Here is a 9,504-nt window from a genome sequence, read left to right as displayed (position 1 = left end):
CTTTGAGCATCTCTTCCAGCTCCTGTTGGGAAATTGCCACCAAGAAGATATCATCCGCAAAGAGGAGGTGTGAGAGGTACTCTCCATCAATGTTAAGTCCTCTTCTATCCCAATTGATTTGATTGATGACTGCATCCTGGAGACAGGCTGTGAAAAGCTTTGCTGAAATATTATCACCTTGTCTTGCTCCTCTCTCCAGTTTGATCTTCTCGCTGTCATTATCACGTGTATGGAGTTTTAAAGTGGATGTTGCTCCACGGTACAGGTCTCGCAAAAGGGTAATGATTGCAGGGTCAACTCCTTGGTGATCTAGTGCTTCAAATAGAGGTTCAAATTCAATGGAATCAAATGCCTTTTCGTAGTCCACAAATGCGAAACAGAGTGGGGTTTTGTAACCATTGGCCTTTTCTTGTAGTTGGCTGACGACTTTTATGTGATCGATGGTAGAGAATTTTGACCTGAATCCAGCTTGTTCCCGTGTTAGGTGTTCGTCCAAAGTCTTTGTCATCCTCCATGTCTTTATATAGCAATGCAGAATGCGCACTCCGTAGGCTATCATCGAAATCTCACTTTAGAAGTCTCGTCAATAATTTCTATCGCAAAAAAATTACCTTTCTAGAAGTTTATGGAAAGTTCCGACTGATACACCATTAAATAGAAAGCAATCTAGCAAGACCCTCATTGGTGCCCCTTGATGTTCCAATCACAAAAAATACCACTATCAATGAGCCCCGCGGTGACACTAAACTCTAGACAATGCTGTATGTAAACAACAAAGCTGTATGACATGCAACGGCAGCCAATACTTGTGCAAACGTATCTAATCATGCATCAGAACCGAACATGTACTTTCATCAAATGAAATTCTTCTTTTGTGCAGCACAATGCTGTCGATGGCACACAGCATACATCAAAATCCTCTCTGACCGATGATGTTTATACTATGGATCTAGATATAGAACACTGATCAAATTTCACCAATAAGCCCATTCACGGTTGCGACTACGCATGTGCAGTGTCAGAGGTGAAGGTCCCTGTCTTGTAAACAGTTCTTGCCTCGACATTGTCCAGATTTGCATAACAACGCCCAGACGGGTTTTGTTAACGTCTCAGGGGCCTTCTCCCTTGACACTGCCGTGAACCGTGAATGGGCTTTTTGGACTTTTGGACACATATTGTCGAAGAAGCCCCTAATTTTTACCAGAAGTTCCAGCATGTACCACATGTGGAAAATTTTGATGAAACCATGGTAACTGGATGCAACAAGGCTGTTGGGAGATGCATATTTATGTTCTAAGAGGAAGACGCTTACGTCTGTCAATGTATGTACCTAACATGTACAAGAAAGTTATGTACGTTTTCTACTTTTGATGACAGACTATATACGAACAACTTCATCTAATATGGTCCAAGTGTATTTATCTAAGATATTTTCATGGTATACATAGTACATTTAGCTGAAATATAAGGTACTCCAGAATGTCTTTATTTACTGACGATTCTTTTAGCAGAAGTTTGTTACTGTCTTGATTTTGTTTGGATAGCAAACTGTGTTACAGACCTTTGTGAACACGACAAATCTACGTTAAAGAGGAGATGTCCGAATGTGTTTTTCCCTGTATAGATTATATAAATGAAATTGTAATGATAGGGAACTCAATAATAGTCATATATTATGGATTGCCTACTGTCAAGCAAGACGTTTAGAAAACAGAGCTCGAAAAGTCATCATGTGTAAAATCATTTCTGTTTCGAATAGATAGTTAATCATTTTCTTCATACGTGCTTTTAAACGTACTTTTAAACGTGCTTTTAAACGTGCTTCATACGTACTTAAAAGTACATGATATGGTCAAGATTTTGAATGGGCTTAAATTGTCCATTGTTCACCAAGGAATAGCTGCTTTATACACCTTATATATTTCTTAGCAATAGCAATTGTACAGACTGGTTTAATATCGGTGGTAAGGCCGTTACATTAGTCACGTGTTCTATCTGCATAAAGTGACATCATAGGTTGCCTGTTTATACCTTTACAGAGATCAGTGCTGCTCAGTCGCAAATTAGGGTAAGCATGCCCGTAGCCAGGGGGGAGGGGGGGGTCGAGGTGGGGGTGGGGGGTTCGGAAGAACTCCCACACAAGCTTGAATGGCCACTTTTCAATGTCGAAGATTTATTTTTCAAGGCAGACTTATTTGCAATTGTATCACCAGCGGGGCTGAAATGCTAGAAAAACTGCTCACTTTGTCTTTGACCTTTTTTCCTGTAAATCCTCTCAAAAGCGTAGGAAATACTATTTCAGAAGGTTCCATTTTTTAAATTTTCCGGGGGGCATGCTCACGGACAACCCTAGAAAGGCGCTGGTCCCCTTCAAAGTTTCATAGTACGATGACACCCCCCCCCCCCCAACAAAATCCTGGCTACGGGTATGATAAGTCCCTTTTCTCATTGTGTTATAAAATTGCAGTTTCATCCTGTTACATATTAGACAGTGGTGTATATATGTACTATGTATTTTTGTGCACCAAAAAGCTGTGCTGTGCACATAATTTTGGACTGTGGGTGTACCTAGATACTGGTGTAGGGTAACCTATCCTAAGAGTAACGATACACTAGACTAGTATACAGGATATTTTTGACATTCAAGTGTGCAAGAAATAATACAACCTCGTTGAAGAGATTCATCAGTCACGTGTAATAATAGTTACAGGAATATTTATCAATCAGTGACTTTTAAAAAGGTAACGAGATACGCACCTCCAAATTTTCGATGTCTACAACCTGTTGTTGTTATCAAATGTTTGAAATTTTGAAGTTAGCCAGTTTTGAATAGGGCAGTATGGTTTCTAATTTTTTGTTGTTTTATTAACAATCTACTTTTAGGTTTATGTCAAATTTCTTTCTGTGCACCTAAATCTACAGGTTGGGTGTACTGGTGAATTTAGCGATGTAAATTGAAACCAACACCGTTAAAATTCACCGGCGTTCGCTAATGAACTAGGTGGGTGGCCAACACTCTCAGTGCCGAAGAGATAGCGGAAGGCTCACGATAGTATGGTTACCAGACTAGTAAAGAAATACACTTTCCTGAATCTCACTTGCCTATGCAAAACTGTCCATCGATTTTTTAAAGAAGCTTTATTAACATTCACAATACATTGTACAGAAAGTGTCGAGTAAAACATGATAATACATAGAAAATCAAAAGGATTTGTTGTAGCGTTAATTTGAATTACAACGATGGTTGTCCTTTTAAATATTACCATTGTTTGTTGTGTTCATGTATTTCTTTAATCTGTTTCTAAAAAACGCAAAGTTTGGTTTAACGTTTTTGACAAAGCATAAATATAACGTTGGGTAACATAAATTCGTGGGGTACTTAAATTCGGGATTTTTCGAAAACGGGGTATTTAGGGATATGTGCTAGATGCAACATCAGTAATACCGCTAGAAATGCAAACTTGACAGACTAACGTATTCAGAACACTGTCTGAAAAGCTTCGATAAGCATGCATTAGAAGGCGACGAGGACAAAAACTCTCCGTCACTTATTGGAACAGTCTGAGGGCTTCGTGGGAGAATCACACTACATCGTTGTCGGCTGGTTTATAAGACAAATGTCACATCCGCTTCCTGCTAAACACAATTATTTACAAGACAACTTATTTTCTTAAAATTGCTGACCTGCAATTGGACTCTAAGTGTGATCAATCATCAAAACCCCTCTTTGTTGCTACAACCTACGGCACGTGTATTTTCCCGCCGCCACATCATTACCCAGAATCCTGTTGTCAAGCAGACGACAAAGGTTTGTGAGTAACCCCTTTTTGTCTAAATGTTGCGTGTGATTGTGGACTGAGGACGATATTTTCCTCAAAGTTTGCTCCAACACAACAAGGAATACATGGACATAGTAGTATTATCAATGCTACGGCATCCGGCTAACTTTCCTTGAATAATGTACACGTTGCCATGACGGTAGATGTCGACTTTGACGTTCTATAGCTACCGACTCAACACACGGGTTGTTCCCGTAGGCCTGATGTGTGCGGTACGGCCGTTTTTTCGTGTATTTTTTTACTTGGACACGTCTATATCCATAGCACTCTCCTCAAGCCAAGGATGGAACGAATAGCTACTGTATAAAATGTAATTAGCGGTAAGATATTCAAGACGAATCTTCTCTCCCGAATTAATGTTCACCCCTGTCCGACAGCACCGTCATTGTGCGTGCGGCGGACGGTAGTTTCAAGTTGAAATATTATGGTGTCAGCACGACTAGAGACAAAATCTACCATAGATATGATTAGTGCAAAGATAGTACATGATACTGACAGAATAATAGAAAAAAAAGAATGGTTTATTGTTCTGCTAGATTGATTTCAGTCAACCATTATCGGAAAAATCCCGAATTTATGTTACCCAACGTTACACTGCAATGAGAATACAATGTGCATGTGAGGTAACAGGGTTGGGATCTTTCTTTCTTTCCTTTCTTTCCTTTCTTTATTCACATATCAAGACTTGCAGACAAAAACATGCCTGGATGGCGATGATATTAACAATAAAATACAAAACACTTATATACGATATATCTGTATCCATCCATACGTTCATCACTGATATAACAAGTGACCATTTTTGCACATTAGGTTTTACTGTTTGTTGTACAGTATGACTGCCTGGTGTGGAAAAAGTTCTGTAATCTTTTTAGTTCTTGCTGGGGGGGGGGGGGGGGGGCATTGTGTGTTTGTTCCTGAGTGACCGTCCAGTAGCTGTGTATCTGAAGAGAGGGAGAGATCGTGTAGGGGGTGGTCATCTTGGAGCATTTGTCTGAAGAGTTTGACAGCGGCATCCTCGCGCCTAGACTTGAGGGTGGGTAGTTCAGTCACATCACGCCGGCCTGCTCGGCTGATGATGCGAAGAGCTCGCCGTTGGACTCGCTCTAGTTGACGTTCCTGTTCCTTGCTGCACCCGACAAGAAAGACATGCCCGTATTCAAGAACTGGGGGACAAGGGACAGATATACTAGGACTAAGTCAGAAACGCTGGTTCCTTGTTTGGACAGAAGCCTCAGGTAGTGCAATCTACGTTACGCTTTTGTCACAGTAGAGGTGACCTGCTCTTGGAGTGTAAGGTTCTTGTCAAGGATGAATCCGAGACCTTTTGCAGAGTCTACCCAAGGTACGCATACACCCCCAAGGGTTAGCCTGGTTGGGCTGGGAACAGATCTGTAGAGACAGATTTGTAATAGTTGACTTTTCTTCCCATTCAGCAACATGTTGTTGGAGTCTGCCCACGTGTCGAGATGAGATGTCTCTTTCTCAAGTGTTTTGTCTTCGTTGGCTTGAAGCACACTAATGGTTCTAGACATGGAGACATCGTCCGCATAGCCCACGTTCATGGTGTCAAGACGTAGTGGTGTTCTTGAGCTCATAAAGAGCAGAAAAAGATACGGTGACAGAACACCACCTTGTGGTACACCTTCCTTTCCTGGAAGGGTAGAGGATATATCCTTTTTTCCTGCACTAGAGGATATATCCTTTTCCCTGCACTAGAGGATATATCCTTTCCTGGAAAGGTAGAGAGAGGATATATCCTTTTCTGGAAGGCTAGAGGATATATCCTTCCTGGAAGGCTGGAAGATATCATTTCCTGGAAGGGTAGAGGGTATATCCTTCCTGGAAGGGTAGAGGATATATCCTTTACTAGAAGGGTAGAGGATAGGATATGCCCTTATCCTGGAAGGCTAGAGGATATATCCTTTCCCTGCACTAGAGGACATATCCTTTCCTGGAAGGCTAGAGGATATATACTTACCTGGAAGGCTAGAGGATATATCCTTAGCTAGAAGACTAGAGTATATATCACTTCCCTGCACTAGAGGATATATCCTTTCCTGGAACACTAGAGGATATATCTTTTTATGTGCTTTCCCTGGAGGACTAGAAGATATGCCCTTTTCCTGGAGGACTAGAGGATATGCCCTTTTCCTGGAAGGCTGGAGGATAAATGAAGCTCGATATGACATAATAACAAGATTAATTTTATAGAGACTAACAAATTCAAAAAGACATCTATACTGTCTTGGATCTGTGGCTTAAGGAGGGAACTTCCCTCGTCAAGCTTGTTGCGCCATCACCCTCCCGAAGTGGTAGGACCCAACGAACTCTAAACACACTCTCCTGCCTGGCTCTACTGCTATCTGTTGACATCTCAACCAATCCAGGACCCAGGGCCCAGAGATTCTCTTGTGGACACCGCTCCGAGATGTAGGTAAAGGCACTACTACTATTTGTGTATCATGTAATACCTGCAGCGTCACTGTCGATGATAATGCACCTTCTAATAAAAAGTCTCACATAATCTCTGATGCACCTGTTAAATCCCACTGCATGTAAAGGGCTGTTATTTGCTCATCAAAACATTAGGAGTCTGGTGAAAAAGAAACCACAAGTAGAAGTGTCCTTCGAAAACTGTAATGCTGATATTCTTGCTGTAACTGAGACAATTTTAGACGAAACGGTTACTTACAATCTCCTGTCAATCAACTCGTACAATGTACTTAGACATGACCGTGGCTCAAGCCATGGAGGGGGTGCTGCGTTGTTTATTTTTCAAGTAAGATCCCCTTTAAATCCCGCCCGGATTTTTCAGTCCCGGGCCTTGAGGCCATATGGGCAGAAATTATGCCACCCTCCTGGAAGAGTATCTTAGTCTGTATCGCCCTGCATCCGATTACCAAAAATTTTTCAACGAATTTGAGGAATGCATTGACAAGGTATGTGACGAGCACAAGGAAGTTATAATTTTGGGGGATCTAAATTGTGAGGCTTTGTCTACTGACAACTCAGTAAACTCGGGAAACGTATATTTTCCTGTATGCTGTACCAGCTTGAAAGTATCATAAACACACCGACTAGAATCACACAAAACACTAGCACCTCAATAGACGTAATCCTTACAAATGAGAAGTCACACCTGCATAACCATGGCACATATGAAGGTGGTTTCAGCGACCACGCAATGATTTTCGCATTCCACACTGTAAAAAGCCCCAGAACACAGCCAAATATTACTTACAAGAGGAACTACAAAAAATTCAGTGAAGAAAAGTATCTGTATGACTTATCACAAGTACCGTGGGACATGATATAAAAATGTTCAACCGTTGATGAGCAGCTTGAGACATGGGAAACCCTGCTCGTAGGTGTAGCCAACATACATGCTCCCACCATGAAGCTCAAAGTCAGAGGTACGCCGGCCCCATGGCTTACCGACGACTTGAGACAGCTTATTTCGCTCAGAGATCAATTGTACAAAGAGGCTAAGAAATCAGGTAACCCAAGGGAAATAATAGTACACAAGTGCATAAAGAACAAGGTAAACTGCCTGTGTCGTAAAGTCAAAAAAGAGCATGCATCTCAGTCAGTTATACAAGGGTCTGAAGAGGGACAGTCTGGAATGTGGAAAGCCATCCGCAACTTACTTCCAAGTAAAACACCGAATACCATCAATTGTATTCAGCACGAAGATCAGAATATTACTGACAAGTTGGGTGTAGCGGAATACTTCAATAAGTTTTTCCACAAAGTCATAGATGACTTGTATAAATCAATCTCAAACACTGTTCCCCACTTTAGCCCTTTTCAGTTTGTCAACAACGCTGACTGTATTTTCTCTTTTACTCCCGTCACTGAGGAGTCTGTCATAAGTCTACTGTCCAGCCTCAAAGCTAATAAAGCAACTGGACTAGATACCATCGACAATAGGCTCTTGAAAGTTGGTGCACGTATTCTCGGTCCTCCTCTCACCAAACTGTTCAACTTTTCGCTGAGAATCGGAGAGTTTCCACAAAAGTGGAAACAATCCAAAATCACGCCGATACACAAAAAGGGGGACAAAACAAATCCGAATAACTACCGTCCTGTGTCCCTTCTATCGGCGGTATCAAAGATTCTTGAGAGAGTAGTTCACAACCAACTGTACACATACTTGAGCCATCACGGACTGCTAACATCCTGTCAGCCTGGCTTTAGAAAGCTACACTCATGTGAGACAGCGTTAAACTCTGTGGTGGAAGACTGGACTCAATCCAAAGAAAAGAAAGAGCTAACTGGTGTAGTTTTCTATGATCTGTCAAGAGCGTTTGACACGCTAGATCATGACATACTACTGCTAAGACTGAAATCCTATGGCGTGGAAGACTCAGCTTGTGGCTGGTTTAAGTCTTACTTGACTGGTAAGCAGCAATGAACGGGTGTAAGCTCAGCTTTATCCTCCTCGACTTGTGTCACCTGCGGTGTACCGCAGGGATCCATTTTGGGTCCACTCCTGTTTATCGTTTACATAAACGATCTACCAAATTGCATCCTGTCGTGCAAAGTTTCCATGTACGCCGATGATACTATTTTACATTTTGCGGCGCGAAGCTTTCACACTCTGGAGAAGACACTCCAAAGTGATTCAACCTGGCTTTCCCATTGGTTTGCTGCTAACAAACTTTCCTTGAACCCTACAAAGTGCAAAATAATGCTCATAGGTACACATGGAATGAATGTGACAAATATAAAGCTTAATATTACACTAGACGGGGCCAGACTGGAACAAGTAAACGCTTTCAAATACCTGGGGGTTACCATTGACAACGTACTTAAGTGGAGCTATCACTTCGAACACATTTTCAAGAAATTCGCTCAGGTAATTGGTATTACCATGTACGTTAAGCCATATGTCAGCAGTCAGGCTCTTCGGTTAATGTACACAACGTTATTCATACTCAACATCAACTACTGTAGCACAGTTTGGGACCAGGGAGGGTGGGGCTGCCTTGATAAGCTTGAAAAGCTGCAGAAAAGAGCAGCGCGGGTAACTCTTGACTGTGACCGGTACACTTCCACATCAACCCTTCTCAACATACTAGGATGGCTCCCAGTAGCCGAAATGCACAAGAAAAGTAAAGCTACACTTGTCTGCAAGGCCCTCAACGGTCTGACTCCTCCCTACATAACTGCAATGTTCACCCAATTATCCTATGTACACACCCATAACACCCACCTAAGGGCACAAGGGGGCCTTCAGTTGCCAATGACACATCTGGAATACAGAAGACGAGCCTTCTCGTCCTCGGAAGCTGCACTTTGGAACACACTGCCACAACATCTTAAATCAGCCAGATCACTCCCACTTTTCAAACAGCTATATGAAGTCCACTGCCTCCCTGCTAAACATTGATATGTGTATACGAAATCCTTTCTAGTCGACCTTTCTTTTCTCTATGTTATGTTTGACGTTTGTAGTGATCCACATATTTGACAGTTTTCTTATGATTTACCCATTGATATGCAAAATTCACTCCTTGTTTATTTATATTAAAGTTTGGGTCACTGTTTTGATTCTTCATCATTACGTTTTGGCTAAATATTTCTAGTCTATTACGTTATCGTTATTTCAGTTATTATCTAACTCTGGATTTCTGTTTGATAAATAGTTATATTTTTAAGT

Source organism: Branchiostoma lanceolatum, chromosome 14 (assembly GCF_035083965.1).
Source record: "Branchiostoma lanceolatum isolate klBraLanc5 chromosome 14, klBraLanc5.hap2, whole genome shotgun sequence".
Lineage (NCBI taxonomy): Eukaryota > Metazoa > Chordata > Leptocardii > Amphioxiformes > Branchiostomatidae > Branchiostoma > Branchiostoma lanceolatum.
The sequence above is the reverse complement of the archived record's forward strand: the minus strand, read 5'-3'. Positions refer to the sequence as shown.